Here is a 22,317-nt window from a genome sequence, read left to right on the forward strand (position 1 = left end):
GTGCACAGCCTGATATTCTTATAAGTCTGAAAATGAGTGCTGTTTGTTGGGGCTTTATTAGAGAGCAGCCTATGATGTTTATCCAGTTGGGCAGCTGCATGTGGGTCAAGGACAGGTCTCTTCCCAGGGCTAGAATTGGCAAGCTGGGTATTCCAGACCAGGGGTGTGGGCGACAACTATGAATGGAGCATGGATGGTTGCAGATGGGCTTGCTTTTATTTGGCTTTGGCATGACACGCGAGTGGACGGTGTTTCTGCATATGCTCCACCAGCCCACAAACAACTGGGCCAGTGAGCTGCAGAGGAAAATGGTTGCCTAACAGGAGAAGTAAAGTGCAGTGCACAAAAGTGGAAAAACTATCAATTAATCACTGACCCACACAAATACCTCACCCAGAACCAGAAGAATAGTAACAAGTCAGGAAGCACACTCAACAAAATAGGAAACTACGCAGTATAAAATAAACAATTTAGAAAAGCTTAAAAGAGCTAGTTAAATCAATGCTAAAATCACCTGCTAAAAAAAGCACAAAACCAGCAATTTGTCATTAGATAGCATGAGGTCATATAGTAGAACTGTTCATATAGATCAGGGCCTGTCTGGGCATGCTCAACCAGGTAGACTGGTGAGCAGAAGAGAAAAGGGGATTGATGTACTAGGATCATTCAAAGAAAGTAGAAAACTGCAGTATTCAATAATTTTAAATGCCAACAATGCATTACTGACCCACGCAAGTTCCCTCACCCTGAAGGATAGAGACAAGTCAGGGTACACAAACAACATCATTGGGAACTCACACTATAAAAAAACAACATTTAAAAAAAGATAAAGAACGAGTTATCTCAATGATAAAGCTTTTGACAAAGACACACGACCAGCAATTTGTCTTTCATTAACAAGGGCAAACTTATTTTCCTGTTTCACTGTTCAGGTTATTTGTTATTTGTAGAGCGCGACACTCATCCCAAGGGATATCAAGGCGCTTATACCAGTGCTGATAATTCTGCGGAACTGACGTTAGAAGCGGATGCATTAGAGTTTGGGAAAAATATATATTTTTAGTTTTTTTCGGAACTGAAGATAGTTGGCGGTGTGTCTTAAGTCCTGAGGAAGCTCATTCCATTTCTTGGCTGCTAGATAGGAGAATGAGCGGCCTCCTGTCCTTACTTTATGTATGCGTCTTGTACTGCCGAGGGCTGATTGGAGGGATCGTAGATTTCTTGTGGGAACATACAATTCGATCTTCTCCTGCAGTATTATGGGGCCAGTTTTATGAAGAGCTCTATGAGCATGGCTAAGCAGCTTAAAAGCAGCTCTCTGACGCATTGGTAGCCAGTGCAATTTCTTCAGACAGCCTGAAGCAGACTCAAGCTTTCCTTTGATGCAGACAAGTTTTGCCGCTGCGCTCTGCAGTACTTGTAGGCGAGTGAATAGATGCTCGTTCATGCCTACAAATAAGGTGTTGCCATAATCCAAGAGACTGACCAGCAGAGCTTGTGTAACCGAGCATCTGAAATCCAGGGGTATCCATGGGAATAGTCTAGCTAAAAGCTTAAGGATGGCGAAGCCTTTGCCACAGAGGGATCGCACATGATCCTTCATGGTCAGGGCGTCGTCCATAATGACGCCCAGGTTTTTGGCGTGTTGTTTTGGGGTAGGAGCCCTACCTAAAGTGGGTGGCCACCAAGTAGGGTCCCACACTCGTTTGGTGCTGCCGAACAGAAGGATTTCGGATTTTCCGGCGTTCAGCTTCAGGCAATGTGTATGCATCCACTGTGCCATTTCAGAGAGACAGTTGTGCAGTTTAGATTTGGTGATGTCTGGTTTTTCGTCTAAAGCCACCATCAGTTGCGTATCATCCACATAGGAGCAGATGCCAATGCCCCACTTCCTGCCAATTTTAGCTAAAGATGACAAATAGACATTAAAAAGGGTGGGGCTTAGTGAGGCCCCTTGGGGGACACCGCAACTGATGGGGCTGGGTTTAGAATGGAATTGGCCCATATGTACTGCTTGGGTGCGGTTTCTCAAAAATGAGTATAGCCAGCTTAGGGCAGTAGAGTGAACTCCTTTTTCCTGGAGGATGTTCAGCAGGCAGTTATGGGAGACCATGTCGAACGCTGCCGACAGGTCAAGCAGTATCAGAGCCACCGCCCCACCTTGGTCGGTGCATAACCTGATACTGTCCGACACTGCCAGCAGCGTTGCCTCCGTACTGTTATTTGCTCTAAAGCCTGTCTGGGAGGGGTCCAGGAGATGATTCGTTTCCAGGTAACTGGTCAACTGGCCATTCACCAGTTTCTCCAGAATCTTAGAAAGGTATGGGAGCTGGGAAATGGGACGATCATTTTCGGGGTTGTGGATGTCCGTCTCAGCTTTTTTCAAAAGGGGAATCACTGAGGCATGCTTCCACAAGTCCGGGAAGATGGCGGTTCTTAAGGACTTATTCAAGAGTTGGGTAATCAAGGGGCAGAGCGTGGGGGCAATTTTAGAGAAAACAAAGTGGGGACAGGGATCCAGTGGAGAGCCAGATTTTACTGTACTCATAGCTTTCAGAACCTCATCTGCTGTGAAGGGCTTGAAACTGCCCAAGGTTGGAGTGGCTTCCGAGTCGGGGACGGCCCCAATGGTCTTTACTGCGTTAATTGCGATAGAGGTATTTACTACGTCTGTTATGCTAGAGGGGCTCTGGGGACTAAAGGAGGAGTAGATCGTTCTGATCTTTTCAGTAAAGAAGGCACTGATTCTTTCACAGGCCTCTACCGAAGGGGTAAGGGTTTGAGTAATGCTAGACGGTTCGTTAAGTTCCTTAACAATTCTAAAAAGTTCCTTGGCCGAGTTACAATTTTCCTGGATGCACTGTAAAAGTAGTTTCTTATTGTATTTTTTATGGAGAGATTATAGGACCTCCGCTTGAGCATATAGCTTAGTTTGTCAGCTTCATTTTTGGACTGCCTCCATAGGTGTTCTAGTTTCTGGCACTCCATTTGAGGTTTTTTAATTGTGGGGTGTACCATTTTTCCGTATGGGGGTCGTTTCCTGGATTTCCGAATAGGGGCCAGCTTGTCTAGTATTTGATAAATCTCAGATTCGAGAGTGGCTGCGTCTAAGCATACTGAGGTATCGTCTCTGAACTCTATGTTAGCATCCAGGAAATGTGTATCAAAAGTCGAATCATTAACTAGCCTCCAGGCTCGGTTAGAGATCTGGTGGGTTGCCCTGGGTTTCGATGATTTAGTGGGTAAGTCCAGTGTAAAAATTATGAGAGAGTGGTCAGTCCAGAGTAGTGGCATTACCTGACAAATATTTGTGGCTTCGATGTTGGTGAAGAGTAGGTCTAGCGTATGACCCGCTATGTGGGTTGGACCCTCTATCCACTTTTAAGATTGAGGATCCCCATGTCACTCTCCAGTTGGGAGACAGCTAGGGTGTCCTTTTTCTCATACTGTATGTTGAAGTCTCCGATTACTAGGCAGTTTTTATATTTTAAGCAAATTGGTAGGAGTTGGGTGAGCAGTTTGGTACTAAAGTTAACTTGTTGGCCTGGGGGGTTATAGATTACTGCTCCTGCAATTTATATAATTGTTATATTAATACACCCACCAATTCTGCAAACATTGGGGAAAGTTTTGCATTCACAAATGTATAGCTTGGGGATGTTTTATGGTGTTTCCAAGAGATGGAATCTTGAAAGCTCATATGCGTGGTACCACAGAAACAATCATTGCTGTGGGAACCAGTTCTTTGTAGGTAATTCTTCTATATTAGTTTCTGATGCAGTGCTTAATTTGAGCCGATTGATCCCGGTGCTCAGCACCAGTACTTAATTCTCAGCACCTGCTATAATGACAGTTCACCACATGGTGGTACTGTCTCTCTGATTTTGGGGACCAGATGAGACCCGATGATGAAGCATGCCACTATTACAATGGGTGAGGATCTAAGAAAAAACTATTGTAGCTTTTCGACAGGGTAAAGCATTTCCTTATTTACTAAATAACACTTGCCACATTGAGAAAAATTAAAGTGTTGCCAGTTCCAGGCAATATAGTTCATAGAATACCATGTGTATAATGAAAAAAGAATTAACCTTTCTGAACAAAGGTGTTTGACCATTACTGCTAAAAGTATTCATTGCTCAGTGTACTCCGAAAAGCCAAACTCTTCTGAAGATTGAGAATTACTGTGTAACATACGTAAGAAGAATGCTTACATACAATACCATACTCACGTTTAATTTTCTATTTTATCAGTAATATGATCATTGATAAAAATCAACATTTAAAAGTACTTCCTATGAATTAACTGCCAGCATACACCTTTTAATATCAGAAAGTCACACAATGAATGTTCTTGACATGAGAGGATATGGCCTAAGTGCCTTGTATAACGTTGATAACATTTTCAGCAGTATACTTGTTAGAATCAAGAACTTGTAAAGTCAATTCTCCCTCATTTCACATACTGTGTGTTACCATATTTTACCCATTCTCCTTTATTCACAGGCCAAAGTCTATGTGTCTCTTTCTTGATTTTCATATACATTTCCTATATTTATATGTAGAGCTCATATTATATATATTTCAACCACCATGTTGTTTCGTTGATGCACACAAAATCTCAACCTTCTCTGACTTCATGGCCATGATGATCATATTCTCAATCTTCTTGCCTTGCTCCTTGCAATCGTTTCCCAATGCATAGATGCTTTACATCACTACAAGGGAAAGAAGAAAGCATACAGATATAGAATAAAAATGTATTGATTCAGACGGATTGTAGTAAGGGTTCAAAGACCCTTTGAAGTAACGATGCCACAGATAGATAGAGCAGGTGAAGTTTCAGCAGTAGCTAAGGGACACATGCATCATTGCAAATACAGGTTGCAAAGAGGTAGATTTGCAAAGAATCTGCCCCTTTGCGACCTGTATTTTTGCATTTGGGATGCACAAACACAAATGCAAAAATCGCAATTTAAGTTATTGCTAAATGTGCGATTACTTAAATTGCGATTGCATTTAGCAATGCATTAACCCAAAAAATATTGCGATTTCACAATTAAGAAATGCAAATTACCATCAATTCCAAGGATGTGTGTGTGCAACATGTATTAACATTGCAATTTCAGGGGTGAATCAGGGTGTCCTTTTGGCACCCTTGCACCCTTGAAATTGCATGCGCAATTTGCGAGTACCTATTTGGTACTCGCAAATTGTGCATGCAATTCCCATTGATTCACATGGGCCTCTAGGCCCATAGGAATGAATGGGAAGAAATTCCTTCATTGCGACTTGCAATTTGTAAGTCGCAATTAAGGAATGTGTAGTAATCGCAATTTATTTTGCGATTCCTACATGCATAAGCATTTGCAATTCCTAAATTGCGATTTCTTAAAAATCGCAATTTTGGAATCGCAAATGCATGCTTTGATGCATGTGGCCCTCAGTCTTCTTTATGTCAATGGTGCTGGGGTGGGTCAGGAGAAGATTTCACATGAATACCCCTTGTTGAGCACAAGTAGATATCATAAGTCCAGCTGCAGTACTAGGTGTCCATATGTATCTACCAAAGTGGTAAAAATGAACAGTCTAAAACTAATGTGTCTATTTGCCTGAAAATGAGGCAATAAGGTAAGAATTTGCAGGAGTAAAAGAAAATTGAAGTAGTAATGAAATAGGAACAATGTACCTTTCCATAATACATCTGTGCACATCTGGAACATACTCAGACTACTAAATTTGGTATATTGGTACTTCTTTGATTTTTGTTCGTTTTGCATGTCACTGCTCCTGGGGTGATAATAGTAATTCGATTTCCCTCATTTTGTTTGCAGGGAGTCCCTGGAATAGCTGGTCAACCAGTGGTAAGTCAAAATGCAGTGCTTATATACCTCTACATCATTCTCAATTACTTATTTGCCTAACTCCGGTCGGTCGTATGCCGTAGTTTACTACCCCCCACCCTGCACCACCCCCGTCCACCCCACTGCCCCGCAGCTCTACCTCGAGGAGACGCTACTGGGATGCAGCCCTGCCAGAGCTGCACCCGTGAAAAGCCCCAGGCCTAAACAGGTTTCACAGCGAATTCTTTAGAGTGTATATGCCGCTACTGGGCAATCATTACCTGGCCACAATCCAGGCTGCGCTGAAGGAAATGTGGCAGTCCCGGGGCGGTGCAGTTTAAAGGCACATAAATGAGCCTTAGAACTGCATCGCTGCGGGGACCATCTATGCACGTTCCTGCACCGCCTGCAGGAACAGTGGTGCATGCACACATGGGGACATAACATGTGCCCCTCCTTCATGCACCCCCATGTACAGGGGCAACTGGGGGACTCTTTGTATCCCTACTGCTTTCAATCTACATACTGTGGAGGTATCACAGCCGTAGAAGTCCAGTCTTACCATGCTGCCTCACATCTTCAGGTGCTTGATGAATGGTGGTACAGCCCCAGAGACGACCCAGCATTTGCAGTTGAACGCTGGGTGATGGGTGTTTTAAAATTTGTTCAAGAACAAAAAATGAACACTGATTAAAACATCAATTTACATGATACAAGTACATAAAAACTATTAAAAATATTAGTTCATCAGATACCATTTTTCTCAGAGATCGTAGGAACCACCAAAAACCCACAATCACATTTAAGTAGCGGAAACTCACTATAACATCAATTGCAAGAAGGCAAGACAATGCACCATATTTTAAAAATAATGGTCCTAAACATTTTCGATGCTTAAGTAACAGAAAAGGGCAATCAATTAGCACATGAATAACAGTATATTTCCTTTGTAAAGTGCATATACAGTATCCTTTATTTTCCTGTATTTTGTCTGTCAAAATAGGAATAACCTTTTAATGGTTAAGGGGTATACAATATTTTAAATTCTTTTTATTTAACATAAACATCAAACAATAAAACATGACCATTGATCCAAGGCATCAGCAGAGCATAATTGGAGAGCATAGTTTCCAACATTACAGAATTATGTAGGAGTACATAAAAAGGGCTCAGGTCACATCCAGTTCCTCCCGAATTGGGTCAATGTCTGGTGGAGAGCAGATATCACCACGATAAGCATTCCAAGCGTCCCAAATTTTCCTCCACTTGCGGGGTCGCCCCTTAGCAACATACACTGATTTCTCCCGGAACATGCACCAGTCAAGGTCCTCCATCCATTTCTGTAACTGAGGAGCTCGACCAGCGCTCCACAACTGAGCTATGTTTCTCTTGGCAATCATACATACGAGGGTGACCCAAATCCTACCATGAGTGGAGAGGTCGGTAGGTTCCCATACATTGAGCAGGCAACGACGTGCCTCATGTGAAATCGATACTTTCCACACCTCACTCATTTTTTCATGTATCTTACTCCAATAATTATGGATCATCGGGCATTCCCACAAAATATGCAAAAATGTTCCAGGCAGACCACATCCCCTACGACAATCTGCGCTTGAGGCGAGCCCCATACGATACAGACCGGGGCCAGTGGTATAGGACCGATGGAGAATCCTAAGCTGTACCAGACGAAGTCTCATGGAGATCGCCACCTCCCGGGGGGAGGAAACAGCCTCTGCCCAGTCCTCATCCACCAGTACCAATCCATCTGCAATCCATTGTTCCCTGACCCTGACTAGGGGATCCTCAGTATGGTTAACCAGTTTCTTGGAAACCAGAGAAATCGCCTTGGTGGGGAGGAACCCATCCAGAATTTGATCCTCCAGCGGGGAGGCCAGCGGCGGCCTCTCACCACATGGGACAGCCGCCGCCAGCGCGTGCTTAATCTGTAAATATCGATACCTCTCACTATCATTCAGTTGGTGCCTGTCTTGCAATTCTGCAAAGGTCAAAATCCCCTCCTTACCCCACATATCTCTGACCTGCGAGATGCCGATCAAGTCCCAGCGATCAAAGCCCTTCGACTTCCACAAGCAACCCAAAGCTTCAGAGCTCCACAATGGCGTGGCCATCGTTATCCTACCGACCCATTTAAGAGCACGGTTAGCCTCGTGCCACACCCGCGTCGAGATCGACGTCGGACCAGGCAGAGGGTACCTGCCACGTCTAGCATACAAGACTCTTAGGAAGTCCCCCCCGGCAGTTGTACACGATCCATGGCAAAACCGGGGTCAGCCGGCGAGCCATAGACCGCATGATTAATAGGGGTCAACTGGGAAGCCCAATAATATTTCCTGATATTAGGAAGTCCGATCCCACCATCATACCAGGGCAACATCAATTTGGATAGTGCGATCTGCGGCTTCCCGGTCCAGAGAAACTGGCATTGCAGTGACTCTATTTCATTAAAATAGGACTGAGGGACGAGGCCAAGAGAGTTCTGCAGGGCGTATAAAAAACGTGGAAGCGCCTTCATTTTAAATAAGACCGCGCGACCAAGCAAGGAAAGCGGCAACTCCCTCCATTTTGCAATATCACAACGGAGTCTAGACAAGGGGGGACCCAGATTGGCATCAAACCGCTCCTTAGGATCTTTTGAAATGTATATACCAAGGTAACGAAAACTAACCAGTTCGATTTTTACCGGACAATTAGCGGGGACTCTAGGGGGATCTCTGCTCAACGCGAAGAGAACCGACTTCGCCCAATTAATAGCGAAACCCGAATACCTACCGTAGATTGCCAAAATATCCATAAATACTATGAGGATCTGCCGGGGGTAAGTCAGATACAGAAGCATATCATCCGCATTGAGCGAAATTTTATCTTCCCACTCCAGAGTCCATCGCAGACCTTTAATTGACCGGTCCCAGCATACCCAAGCCGCGAGCGGCTCAAGGGCCAGGGCAAACAAAAGTGGCGAAAGGGGACATCCCTGACGGGTGCCCCTCCCCAGTTGAAAATCGCGGGACTTATGGTTATTCACCACCACTCGGGCCAGCGGAGCTGAGTTTAAAAGGCGGATCCAGCGTATAAATTCTGGCCCAAACTCGAGCTTCTCCAACACTGCAAACAGGTAAAACCATTCCACCCTGTCGAACGCCATAGTGGCGTCTAGTGACAACAGTACCGCCGGCTCGTGAATGCGAGAAGCGGACGCCACCACCCCATGGAGTCTACAAAGGTTAAGAGCAGTATTACAGCGTGGCATAAAGCCGGATTGATCCGGGTGCACCAATCCAGAAACTACCTTTACCAATCGGATGGCAAGCAACTTGGCCAATACCTTGGGCTCCGCATTAAGAAGAAAAATCGGTCGGTAGGAGGAACACTCCAATCTAGGTTTGCCATCATTATAAATCACAATAATATTGGCTATGCGTTGGTCATAGGGTAGTACGCCACTCTCTCTACTCTCAATATACATATCTTTTAAAAAAGGAGCCAGACGGTCCGCATGCAGTTTATACAATTCTATTGGAATACCATTCGGGCCCGAGGCTTTCCCGGAGTGGACCCCCCGGATAGCCATTGCGACCTCGTCATTGGTCATCGCGGAATCTAGAAACTCTCTAGGCTCAACGGACAGTACGGGCATCGGAATATCTCTGATAACCTCCGCATTCTCCTCCACAGTATAAAGGCCTGTCGAAGTATAGACCTCCTCATAATATCGAGCAAACTCATCCACAATAGTCTGCGGGTCAGACATGACACCCGAGCCCGCTGTCGCGACCCCCAGTCTCCCTTTTCCAGCCACACTATCAATTTCCCCGCCTTATCACCATGTTCATAAATTCTACTTTGCGTGGCGGCCTGTTGTTCCCTCCCCTTATCACGCGCCAAGCGCTTGTACTCATCTTGAAGAAGACCAAGGCGGTGGACCGCCCCCAAATCTCTGTTAGCAGCTACCTCTCTCTCCAAAGCCGCAAGCTCCGCCTCAATCCTATCAATTTCCGCCCTACTCTTCTTCTTCTGCCCAGAGATAAGAGAGAGCGCCTCCCCCCTGACAACTGTCTTATAGGCCTCCCAGAGGGAGCAGCTAGAATCGACCGTCCCTGAATTCTCACTGAAGCATCTGTCCGTTGCACATACTAACTCCTTTTTTGTGGTAGGGTCTCTCAATCTCCAGGCACTATTTGTTGCTATCCCAGCCACATTGCCCTGCCCAATTGTAAGTTGAAGCCAAATCGGCGAGTGATCTGATAGTCCTCTAGCGAGGTGACGCACCTCCCGAACAAACATTGCCTGTGACGCAGGCACCAATACATAGTCTATTCTAGAGAAAGAGTGATGCGCCGCAGACACATGTGTATACTCCAATGCACCAGGGTGCCGCAGTCTCCACCCATCAACCATGCTAGTAGCAGAGAGGAAGTCCGATAGCCACCTACGAGAGGGCAACAACACACGAGAGGGGTTCCTGTCAAGCTCACCATCAGACACCGAATTGAAATCTCCTCCAAGCCCGATAATACCAACGGGCAATGACAAAAACAGCCTGCTAAGATTGCGAAAGTTATCTGACTGCAACGCTGGGGGAACATATATAGAGAGGAACGTAACCAACCGTCCCTTCTAGAGCCCCGATATGCCTACGTATCTACCTCGATTATCAGACCAGGTCGCTTGTATAGTCAGTCAGTCAATAGGCTTTATTTCGATAATCAAATCTTAAAAAGCAGTACATAGTATAAAGAATTCAAAACAGTACATTCTTTAAGATTTCCATTAAAAAAAATTGCATTTATAAATTAGCTAAAACAGACACAATTAATAAGTCAGATTAAATAATTAGTTTAAGCCTTCTTGATCTGATCACCCAGGCCCAACTTAAAAATTTTGCAATGCCACACACAAATAAGGGCCTAGTGTCGTGCTTTAAAATTTTCAGAGCTACCATACAATGCATCGTACCCAACTCCTTGCAAATAGGCTTTAGCCATCTAGTTCTAGGGGCTTTATAGACAGGACATTCAAAAAGTAAATGAGGAACCGACTCAGTCCTCTGGGGACAGAAGGGACATGTGGAAATGGTTTGCACCGGGATTTTCCAGGTCGATGTCAATTCTTTCGGGGAGCGCACCAGACACGCCCCAATGAAATTACCTTTTGCATGATGGTTTATGTAGTTCATTATTTCTCGCTCAGTTCAATTCAAAGTGTTCATAGCCAGTGCTGTATTATTAGTTTCAATTCGTATCCCTAGACACGTGTTTCATGATTCTTCAATCGTCAGTAGGGAAAAAAAGCAAAGTTCATAGGTTGCAGGGCATGCTGCCTTATCTCTCAGGACCAGTTCCACTCACAGCATGAAGGTGCAGGCCCCGAGCTCGTCAGCTCACAGGAATTTGATACTTTCAGGGAGGTGGGAGCGCACCAGACACGCCCCAACGAAATTATCTTTTGCATGATGGTTCATGTAGTTCATTATTTCTCGCTCAGTTCAATTCAAAGTGTTCATAGCCAGTGCTGTATTATTAGTTTCAATTGGTATCCCTAGACACGTGTTTCATGATTCCTCAATCGTCAGTAGGGAAAAAAGCAAAGTTCATAGGTTGCAGGGCATGCTGCCTTATCTCTCAGGACCAGTTCCACTCACAGCATGAAGGTGCAGGCTCCCGAGCTCGTCAGCTCACAGGAATTTGATACTTTCAGGGAGGTGAGAGCGCACCAGACAGGCTCCCGAGCTCGTCAGCTCACAAGAATTTGATACTTTCAGGGAGGTGGGAGCGCACCAGACATGCCCCAACGAAATTACCTTTTGCATGATGGTTCATGTTGTTCATTATTTCTCGCTCAGTTCAATTCACAGTGTTCATAGCCAGTGCTGTATTATTAGTTTCAATTCGTATCCCTAGACACGTGTTTCATGATTCTTCAATCGTCAGTAGGGAAAAAAAGCAAAGTTCATAGGTTGCAGGGCATGCTGCCTTATCTCTCAGGACCAGTTCCACTCACAGCATGAAGGTGCAGGCTCCCGAGCTCGGCAGCTCACAGGAATTTGATACTTTCAGGGAGGTGGGAGCGCACCAAACAGGCCCCAACGAAATTACCTTTTGCATGATGGTTCATGTAGTTCATTATTTCTCGCTCAGTTCAATTCAAAGTGTTCATAGCCAGTGCTGTATTATTAGTTTCAATTCGTATCCCTAGATACGTGTTTCATGATTCCTCAGTCGTCAGTAGGGAAAAAAAGCAAAGTTCATAGGTTGCAGGGCATGCTGCCTTATCTCTCAGGACCAGTTCCACTCACAGCATGAAGGTGCAGGCTCCCGAGCTCGGCAGCTCACAGGAATTTGATACTTTCAGGGAGGTGGGAGCGCACCAGACACGCCCCAACGAAATTACCTTTTGCATGATGGTTCATGTAGTTCATTATTTCTCGCTCAGTTCAATTCAAAGTGTTCATAGCCAGTGCTGTATTATTAGTTTCAATTCATATCCCTAGACACGTGTTTCATGATTCCTCAACCGTCAGTAGGGAAAAAAAGCAAAGTTCATAGGTTGCAGGGCATGCTGCCTTATCTCTCAGGACCAATTCCACTCACAGCATGAAGGTGTCAATTCTCTCAATGGTAAAATACCCAATCTAAATTTAATAAACAGGGCCCTGTCTCTAGATTTTGATATTACATCGAGATGGGATTCCCGAAAAAACACATCCTTTACCAAGATAAAGTCCCTAGAGGATCTACAAAGATCAGGGTTCGAACTTCTTTTCCCCGACAGCCAGTCCCAATAAATCCTCTTTAGGGTAGATTTAGGCGGGGCTGTCCTAGAATACCATGATTCCCAAAGCCCTAACTCCCCAAGCAGTGATTTTACATCCCATAGCCACCCAATCTTTGACCATCCAGGCAGTTCTAATATCTCCCTAAGACCATCTGCATAACTAGAAAGTTCTGGGACTCTCCAGAGGCGAGCCCAGAGGAGCAAAGGGCGCAGCCTTGCCTGGTCTTTAATGGGGCGACATCCCAATTCCAAAAATAGTGGTAAGGTTGGGGTACTATAAGGGAGGGACAGCAAATCTTTCAGAAATTTGGATTCTGAGCATGCTAACTGGTCAAAATTCTCCAGACCCCATAACTCAGCACCATACAGTGCCCCACTAACTCCTCTGGCTGAGTAGATGTCCAATACAGGAGCTATAGGTTTAAAGGATGATGAACGCTGCTCTTTAAGAAGAGCCCCCACCACCCTTTTATGGCTCAACAGCATCTTTTGAAGGTGCGTTGACCACCTCATTGTGTCTGACAGACGGATGCCCAAATAATCAAATTCTTTGACCCTTTCCAAATGTACCCGATTTAATAGTGGTGGTTTCCCAAGCTTTTTCGGAGGATTAAGGATCAAATATTTGGTTTTATCTGTATTAATTTGAAGGCCCCCTTTCTCACAAAAAAACTTGAAAGCTGTCGAGGAGAGTTTGTAAGCCCATGGGCGACTTAGAGATGAGCAGGGTGTCATCGGCAAAAAGTAGGGTAGGAACACTCCTGCCCGCCAGGGATGGTGAATCAGACGGATTTTCCATAAGATGTTCCACCACTCCGTTCACGTACAACGAGAACAGAGTGGGGGCAAGCACACATCCCTGGCGGACACCCCTATTTACCGGTATTTTTACTGTCTTCTCACCCTGCTTGCCCCACCTCACCTGAGCAAAGTTCCCCGAATGGAGCTTGATCACCAAAGATAACAGATAAATGGGCATTCCTAAATCAAGCAGAACCTTCCACAATTGGTTCCGGGGGACAAGATCGAACGCCGTCCGCAGATCAATGAAGGCGAGATATAAACTGCCTTTGCCCAAGGTAACCACTTTCCAATACAGAAGCATCAGTCTGAAAGTTTGCTCAATAGTCCCAGTACCCGACCTGAACCTAGCCTGCAGATCTGAAAGATTTTTTTTATCCTCTATCCACTGGAGTATTCTCCCCAGAACCACCTTCCCTGCCACCTTCTGGGATGAATCAATTAGGCTTATAGGCCTGTAGTGTGCAGGGTCGTCCCTATCCCCCTTCTTAAAGATAGGAACGACCTCAGCACCCATCCATGAGTCAGGAAGGACTGCACCACAATAGGAGGCATTGAGTAATGAAGAGATGAGTAGCCCCCATTCAGTCAAATTTAAACGAAACAAATCCCTGGGTACCCCATCCGGACCCGATGCTTTGTGGGGTACTAGGGAGGAAATTACCCTCTCCACCTCCTTAGGTGTAAAAGATTGAATTTCACTAAACTCAACCTGGCTCATTTGAGGCGGGACAAACAACCCACCGAGGTCGGCCTGGGAGGAGGAGTACAGTTTAAGGAAGTGGTTAAACCATGCCTCCTCCGGGATATTACGAGTTAGCAAGGAGTCGACCGGCCTATTTCTTGACCTAACTAGATTCCAAAAACCCCTCGGGTCCCTCCCGGCACTAGCCTCTTTCAGGTCTAACCAGAACTGGTCATCCCACTCTTTTTTTGCGTTAATAATTTTTATAAGCCTTCCTACCCACCCCAATCCTCTCCGGACTCCGACATTTCTTAGAAAAACATCCATGAGACCCTCTAGATTCTCTACACAACTTCTTAGGAGGATCCTTATTATGAATCACAAATAGCTCACCAAGAGCTTGTATAGTTAACGGAAAGGAGTTTTTTACTAAGATTCCGACTCCCCTGGAGCCCGAGGTGAAACCGGCATGAGCCACCAGTTTGTATACTCTCCGGTGTAAAGCCATACATCGCTTACCCAGAAGGTGGGTCTCCTGTACCAAAACTACATCTGGTGACCGACGTCTGATTAATTACCCCACCATAGCGCGCTTGATCTTATCTCTCAAACCATTCACGTTCCAGCTAAGGACGGACACACCCAAACCCGGCCTAGCGGAAGCCATACTCATCCCCGGATAGTCTAAATGCATTTCGGGACATCCATGGAATGCAATGGTCATAAACAAAACACAAACAAACAATCTAACCACTAGAACTAACATCCCAACCCCCCACCCTGCACCCCTGCATGCAACATATGCACATCCCCAACCAGCAGCCTGTCTCCCGAAACTAACTAGGTAATCTAAAAGTAGAAAATGGAGGAGGACCTGACAACAGGCCACCAACCTCCACAATCCCAACTCGCAAACAATCCCATCGATAAAATTCGAGAAAACAGGAAAAAGGATAACTCCAAAAATATTCAGTGTATCGATGGTAAAAGAGTACGCCCCAATCAGACCAGCACCCCCACCACCCAGTTCAGATCACCCCCAACAGATGGAAAGTCACTGTTACTCATTGTCCGTTCTGGTGTCTCCCTCCGTAGCCGGCCCCTGCACAAGATCTAGCCAGTCCGCCGAAGCCTCAGGGTGGTCAAAGAACCAAGTTTTATCATCACGCTCGACCTGACGGCGGGCCAGGAACGGCATAGAGTACCTAATTTCCGAGGCTCTCAGTCTCCTTTTGATTGCCATAAAGCTTTGTCGCTGCCTCTGGACCGTCTGAGTAAAGTCAGGGAAAAAAAAGCAGCGTAGCGTTCTCAAAGGCCAGGGGACCGGAGGATCTAGCCGTCTGCAGAATGGCGTCCCGACCCCAAAAGTTCAATATTCGTGCGATCAAAGGACGAGGGGCAACCCCGGTCTTAGGGCGTCCACCAGGAACTCTGTGGGCCCTCTCCACCGTGAAAAAGTTACTGAGGCCTTTGGGTTTCAGATGTTTCAGGATAAGATCCTCAACAAAAAGGTCCGGGGCCTGTCCCTCCGAGTTCTCCGGTGCCCCAAGGATACGTACGTTGTTGCGTCTCGCACGCCCTTCATATTCATCCAGCTTCCTATCGAATTGAATCCGAGACCCCGTCAGGGCTTTCACCTCCCGCTGTAGTTCCGACACATCGTCCGTGAGGCTTGTTGTCTTAATTTCAAGCGACTTGACCTTCTCCGATGTTTTGGACAGGTCGGCACGGATGAGGCCCACCTCGATGGTCACTGTGTCCAATTTAGAATCCACCCTGCCAAGGGAGGATTGCACTTCGGTGATCGCCACCATTAGATCCTTCATCGTCTGGTCCTCACCAGAGGGGACACCGTCCTGGCTACCCGATTGAATGCGCCTCTCCTCCACTGGGGAGCCCTTGGAGAAACTATATTTTTCCAGTCTATTGGACTGAACCACTCTGGAGCTCCTCGTTGTTTTCGGCGGCAGCTTCTCAGTGTCGCCTTTCGCCACCATTGTCGCTCCAGGCTGGGCAACCCCTCCGCCGTTCAAGCAAGACCTACCAGCGCGGGCAGGTCCGTCCAGATGGAGAGCACAACGCAAGCCAGTCCAGGAACGAGACCCAGAGGCCCCGCCGGCACAGCTCGACGTCTGTGTAATCAGTGCCACCGAGCACTTCCGGTCTCACACGCCGTTGTTGGTGAACTCCAGTGCGGGTGCTGCCACACGCTAGGTTCCAGTCGTTTTCCCGGATGCCCAAAAAGTTCGGAGGACAGTATAAGAGCACCGGAGCTCCAAATTTGTTCGAAATTTCACCTGGTGGCTCAGGCACTGGTCCCCCACCCGATGGTGGGGACAGGGCTCAGGATAATGTGCCGGATGGCAAGTCAGGATGTGGCGGTCGGCGGATCCGATGCTCAAGCGGCCATCTTGGTAGCTGGCGCGGCTCCTCCCCCGGGTATACAAATTTGAAAAATTTCTGATGAAGTAAAGGGTCTGGCAGATATGAGTACATATCTGACCACCCCAGGGAAAACAGTCAATTGGATTGAGGGTTTCTAATATACGTACTCCTTGTCTTTCCAATAAGTCAGAATCCAGGAGTAACTTCTTATGTGCAAAGGGCTCCCAACTAACAAAAATCTCTGCAGATAAAATGTGATCTTTGAGTTTTTTAACTTTTTGTTTTGAGAACCAGAGCCCATTTTAACTCACTTTGTTGAGCTTCAATCTAACATACCTGTGTTATTCTTTCAGGACTATTCAAACGAGTGATATTATTTAATAAGTAGATGTCCTTATGTATCTACCAAAGTGGTATAAATGAACAGTCTAAAACTAATGTGTTTATTTGCCTGAAAATGAGGCAATGAGGTATGAATTTGCACATTTGCTTCAATTTGTTTTGCCCGAGGCAAATAGGAGTACAGGAGTGAAAGCAAATTGAAGTAGTAATGAAATAGGAACAATGTGTCTTTCCAGAATACATCTGTGCACATCTGGAAAATACTCAGACAACTAAATTTGGTATTTTGGTTCTTCTTTGATTTTTGTTAGTTTTGCATGTCACTGATCCTGGGGTGATAATAGTAATTCAATTTCCCTCATTTTGTCTGTAGGGAGTCCCTGGAATAGCTGGTCAACCAGTGGTAAGTCCAAATGCAGTTCTTATATACCTCTACATCATTCTCAGTAAACGTTCTTCTGGTATTATTTTGAACTTAGGGCCCTTACAATTTGCTAGTCGCAAATTGCATTGTTTTGCGACTTGCAATGTACAACTTGCAAAATGTAATGTACAACAGTGTCTCAGGCACTGTTTGCCATTCCTAATGGGGGCGTAAATTGCCTGCCTCATTAAAATTCATGAGGCAGGTGCAATTTGCGACCCCATTGGGAATGGCTAGCACTCCCAGGGATGGTGGTCTGCTGGGGTCAGCAGCCCACCATGTCTGTGACTGCTTTTCAAATTAAGAGGTTTTTTTTTTTAAATGCAGCCAGTTTTCTTAAAGGAAAATGGGATGCATTAAAAAAAAAGATAAATTAAACGTTTCTATTGCATTTTTTAAGAGTAGGCAGTGGTCCGTGGGATTATTGCCTGCTCCTAAAAAATTATTTTGCATCCAATCACAAAGGGTAGGGGGTCCCCTGGGGCCCTCTTCCAGTTTGTGAGTGGCTTACCACCTACTTTAAGTAGGTGGTAAAGTGCGAGTGTTTTGCGACGGCAATTGTGGTTGCAAAACAATCATACATTGAAGTGCGAGTCGCTATTAGGAAGGGACGTCCTTGGCACAACCCTTCCTAATAGCAAGTTGCAAACACTGTTTTGAGAGTCAGTAATAGGTTACAGACTCACAAAATAGGGCTTGTACATGTGGGGCAGACCAATTTTGCCGTTGGAAATAGTCTGATTTCCCGTTTGCGATCACAAGAAAATGGTCACACATCTGGACCTTAGAGTCCGATCCACAAAAGGATAAAGTCAGAAAAAAGTTTGCTTTGGCTTGCTCATATGTTTGAACCAGGCCGCTAACTTCTATTAACAGGTATCACCAGAACTAGTCACAGAAAGACTTGTAGACTTCCTTGTGTATGTGTATGCGTAAAATGTATCCATGTACTGAGTTCACATTAGAAATGTTATCTGCAAAGGTAACATGTGCATATATAAACATTTATCTTTCCTTCTACTGCATTTGCTGCAACAATTGTACACTATCGCATACCACAGGAGGAATATTTTAAGTTTTGGATATCAAGAACAAAGGAGACATTTAATTGTGATTTTTGTTAAGATTGGGAAATGTACATGTCAGAATCTAAAATCTATGGCCAGATCTCAAAACATTTTTTATTAGCACCATTTCATGTTCGTGGTGGTGACTTTAAGGCAGTGCTTGCACCAACAACATTTTACAACTATGCAATTACTCAGGAGTCTGGAGATGGTAATGTGTGGAAAGAACATTTGTGTACACTTGTTGTGTGGTATTATGTTGCAATTATAATCTGTTGTACTTTTTGTGCTGCTGTGTTTTTATGTTGCTTTAGTGCACTGTGATTTTATTGTATTGGAGTGCAGCTGTTGTGCTATGTTCAGCTTCCACTGTTTTTTGTTAAGTGCTTTTTGTGTATTTTTTTTGTATTTACATTCCTTATTCAAGTTTTACAATAACAGACAAAAACACTGAGTAAATATCTCTCACTAGTTACAACACTTTTTTGTGTATGTTATTGTTTTGTCATGTTACTTTGTATATTTTTTTGAGTTATGTTTGTCCCTTTTTTAGATATGTCAACAAATGGCACTTACCTTAAATGTTTTTGGGAGAAGCTGACATTTACCACCAACTAAAGGCAGAAGACTGTGGCTTAACTTAGCACCCACATTATTGTCATAACGCCCATACTGTCAAATCTTCCTTATTTTACACTGTAGGCACAAAAAGTAAAACATTTTTTGCAGAAGCTGTTACGTGTTTTTGTTGGTAAGTAAGGTAGTGTTTGATACAAACCCCTGTTACCAAAGTAACATGAAAGTACAATTTTAGGGTGGTAATGTAAGACAAGCATTGAGTACTAAAATATAAGTTTATTTGCGAACATGGTACAGTGCTTACCAATCCAAGTGTGGTGGTCAATTGCTTTGCTGGCTTTTATCGAGCCCTGTACACAACTAGAGCCATTTTGATGGACTCACAGGTCGCAAAGCTTTTAGATGATCTACCCCTGAATGCTGTGGCAGCCGCAGCTAGGGCGTTGCTAGAGGTTCCCCTCACAGTATAAGAATTGGATGCACCAGTAGCGGCACCTCGAGGGAGTGCTGCGGGGTGGTGGGGCAGGGTGGGGGAGGGGTAGGGTGGGAGGTAGTAAACTCCGGCATACGGCCGACCGGAGTTGAGTAAATAAATAAATAAAATAAATTACATTGCACGCTGCATTGCCGATTTGGCGTTGCAGCGTGCGCAATGTAATTCATTCTATTTATTTATTTACTTATTTGCTCAATTCCGATCGGCCTTATGCCGGAGTTTACTACCCCCCACCCTGCCCCACCCCCGTCCGCCACACTGCCCCGCAGCACTACTTCGAAGAGACGCTACTGGGATGCAGCCCTGCCAGACCTGCACCCGTGAAAAGCCCCAGGCCTAAACTGGTTTCCCAGTGAAATTCTTTAGAGTGTATATGCTGCTACTGGGCAATTATTACCTGGACACAATCCAGGCTGCGCTGAAGGAAATGTGGCAGTCCCGGGGCGGTGCAGTTTAAAGGAGCATAAGTGAGCCTTAGAACTGCATCGCTGCGGGGACCAGCTATGCACGTTCCTGCACCGCCATGCAGGAACAGTGGTGCATGCACACATGGGGACACAACATGTGCCCCTCCCTTCATGCACCCCCATGCACACGGGCAACGGGGGGACCCTTTGTTTTCCTACTGCTTTCAATCTACATACTGTGGAGGTATCACAGCCGCAGAAGTCCAGTCTTACCATGCTGCCTCACATCTTCAGGTGCTTGATGAATGGTGGTACAGCCCCAGAGACGACCCAACATATGCCGTTGAACGCTGGGTGATGGGAGTTTTAAAATTTGTTCAAGAACAAAAAATGAACACTGATTAAAACATCAATTTACATGATACAAGTACATAAAAACTATTAAAAATATTAGTTCATCAGATACCATTTTTCTCAGAGATCGTAGGAACTGCCAGAAACCCACAATCACATTTAAGTAACGGTAACTCACTATTTCATCAATTGCAAGAAGGCAAGACAATGCACCATATTTTAAAAATAATGGTCCTAAACATTTTCGATGCTTAAGTAACAGAAAAGGGCAATCAATTAGCACATGATAACAGTATATTTACTTTGTAAAGTGTATATACAGTATCCTTTATTTTCCTGTATTTTGTCTGTCAAAATGTGAATAACCTTTTAAAGGTTAAGGCTTTAAATATTTCTGATGAAGTAAAATGGTCTGGCAGATATGAGTACATATCTGAGCACCCCAGGGAAGACATTCATTTGGATTGAGGGTTTCTGATATAAGTACTCTTTGTCTTTCCAATAAGTCAGAATCCAGGAGTAACTTCTTATGTGCAAAGGGCTCCCAACTAACAAAAATCTCTGCAGATAAAATGTGATCTTTGAGTTTTTTTACTTTTTGTCTTGGGAGCCAGAGCCCATTTTAACTCGCTTTGTTGCACTTCAATCTAACATACCTGTGTTATTCTTTCAGGACTATTCAAACGAGTGTTAATATTTAATAATTTAAAAAACGAATTTTAATTCATATACGCCCAAGAGAACAACCTTACTTCACATCTAATACTCTATATCATAGACGCCTTTGGAAAATTTAAACTTGTTTTAAGCACATGTTTTCCAATGGGACTAAAATATCCCTTTAGCTATACATAATATTTCAGATAATTAGAGTGCTAAAGGAGAGATTTTGTGCAAAAAGTCCTTTAAAAGTGCTGTAAGTGACAGGTCCACATACATGCTATTAACCTTCACCAGTCAGACCATTTGTAATAATGCCCTAAATCTTATGTCCTGTAGATGTTCATTCGAATTCAGCCTGGCGGTGAAGTACAACCTTAAATACTTATAGGACATAACTTGTTCTATTTTTGTATTATTGATATACCAATTGAAATTGGGTACTTTTTTCCAGAAATTTGGACTTTTGTCTAATCAAAATAAATTCTCAAATGATTTCTGAAGGCTTCCCGAAGTATAATCTAGAATGAAGAAGTCATCCATATACATCAAACTGGGAACAAGAATTGCTTCCAATTTTGGGGAAAAAGAGTTTGTTTAATTGAGATGTGTAAGGAGATTATCTATGTATAGGCTAAATAGGATTGCGGTTAACACACAGCCTTGTCAAAGGCCATTATTAACTTGTATTTGTTTTAGTTAGCCTACCCATTGATCCCTCTCTACATGAGTCCAGTGTGTGGTATGTAACGCCTGAATCAAGGACATCAGGTGCCTTGGGGCCTTCCAAGTCGCAATTTATCCCATAGTATTCCCCTGTCTACCGTATCAAACGCCGTGGGGGAGTCCACAAAACAACCACACAATCTTTGGTTTATTTCTATAGATTTTCAAGTAAAGTCTATAGTGCAAACCAATGAGCCTAAGAACTCTTTTTCTAGCCTTTTGAGCAATATTAAAAAAAAATTTTTTGCTGACACATCCAAAAGACTGATTAGCCTATAGGTTCCTGTAATTCTGCCATCTACTTTCTTGAATACAGGTTTTCTCACAGAGCTCCTCTAAAACTCCGGAATAATTTCCGTTTCAGCTATCCATTGAAATAGATACTTCAGATTCATTATTGGTTTTTAGTACAATTGCTGGGATGTTATCCAGACTGGATACTCTACTTAACTTAAACCTGGCTATCATATTCTTGATCTGTTCTTTAGAAAATATCTCAAGAGTCTCTGGATCAGCTATTTAGGCATATCTCTGATCATTTACAGAAGGCGGGCTGTATTTTTTTTACATGTAACACCCAATCTTCTTCATCAGTTCAATGAGTGGGGAGCAAAGTGTGTGCGTCTGCTATATTATTCAAAAACTCCCAAACTTTTTGCTGAACCCCATCCTGTATGATTTCCAACATTTCACTCCATTTTCTATCATAAAAACATACATATATATTTGTAATCAGCGTCTTACATTGTCTTT

The sequence above is a fragment of the Lissotriton helveticus genome, chromosome 2_1, assembly GCF_964261635.1.
Source record: "Lissotriton helveticus chromosome 2_1, aLisHel1.1, whole genome shotgun sequence".
Lineage (NCBI taxonomy): Eukaryota > Metazoa > Chordata > Amphibia > Caudata > Salamandridae > Lissotriton > Lissotriton helveticus.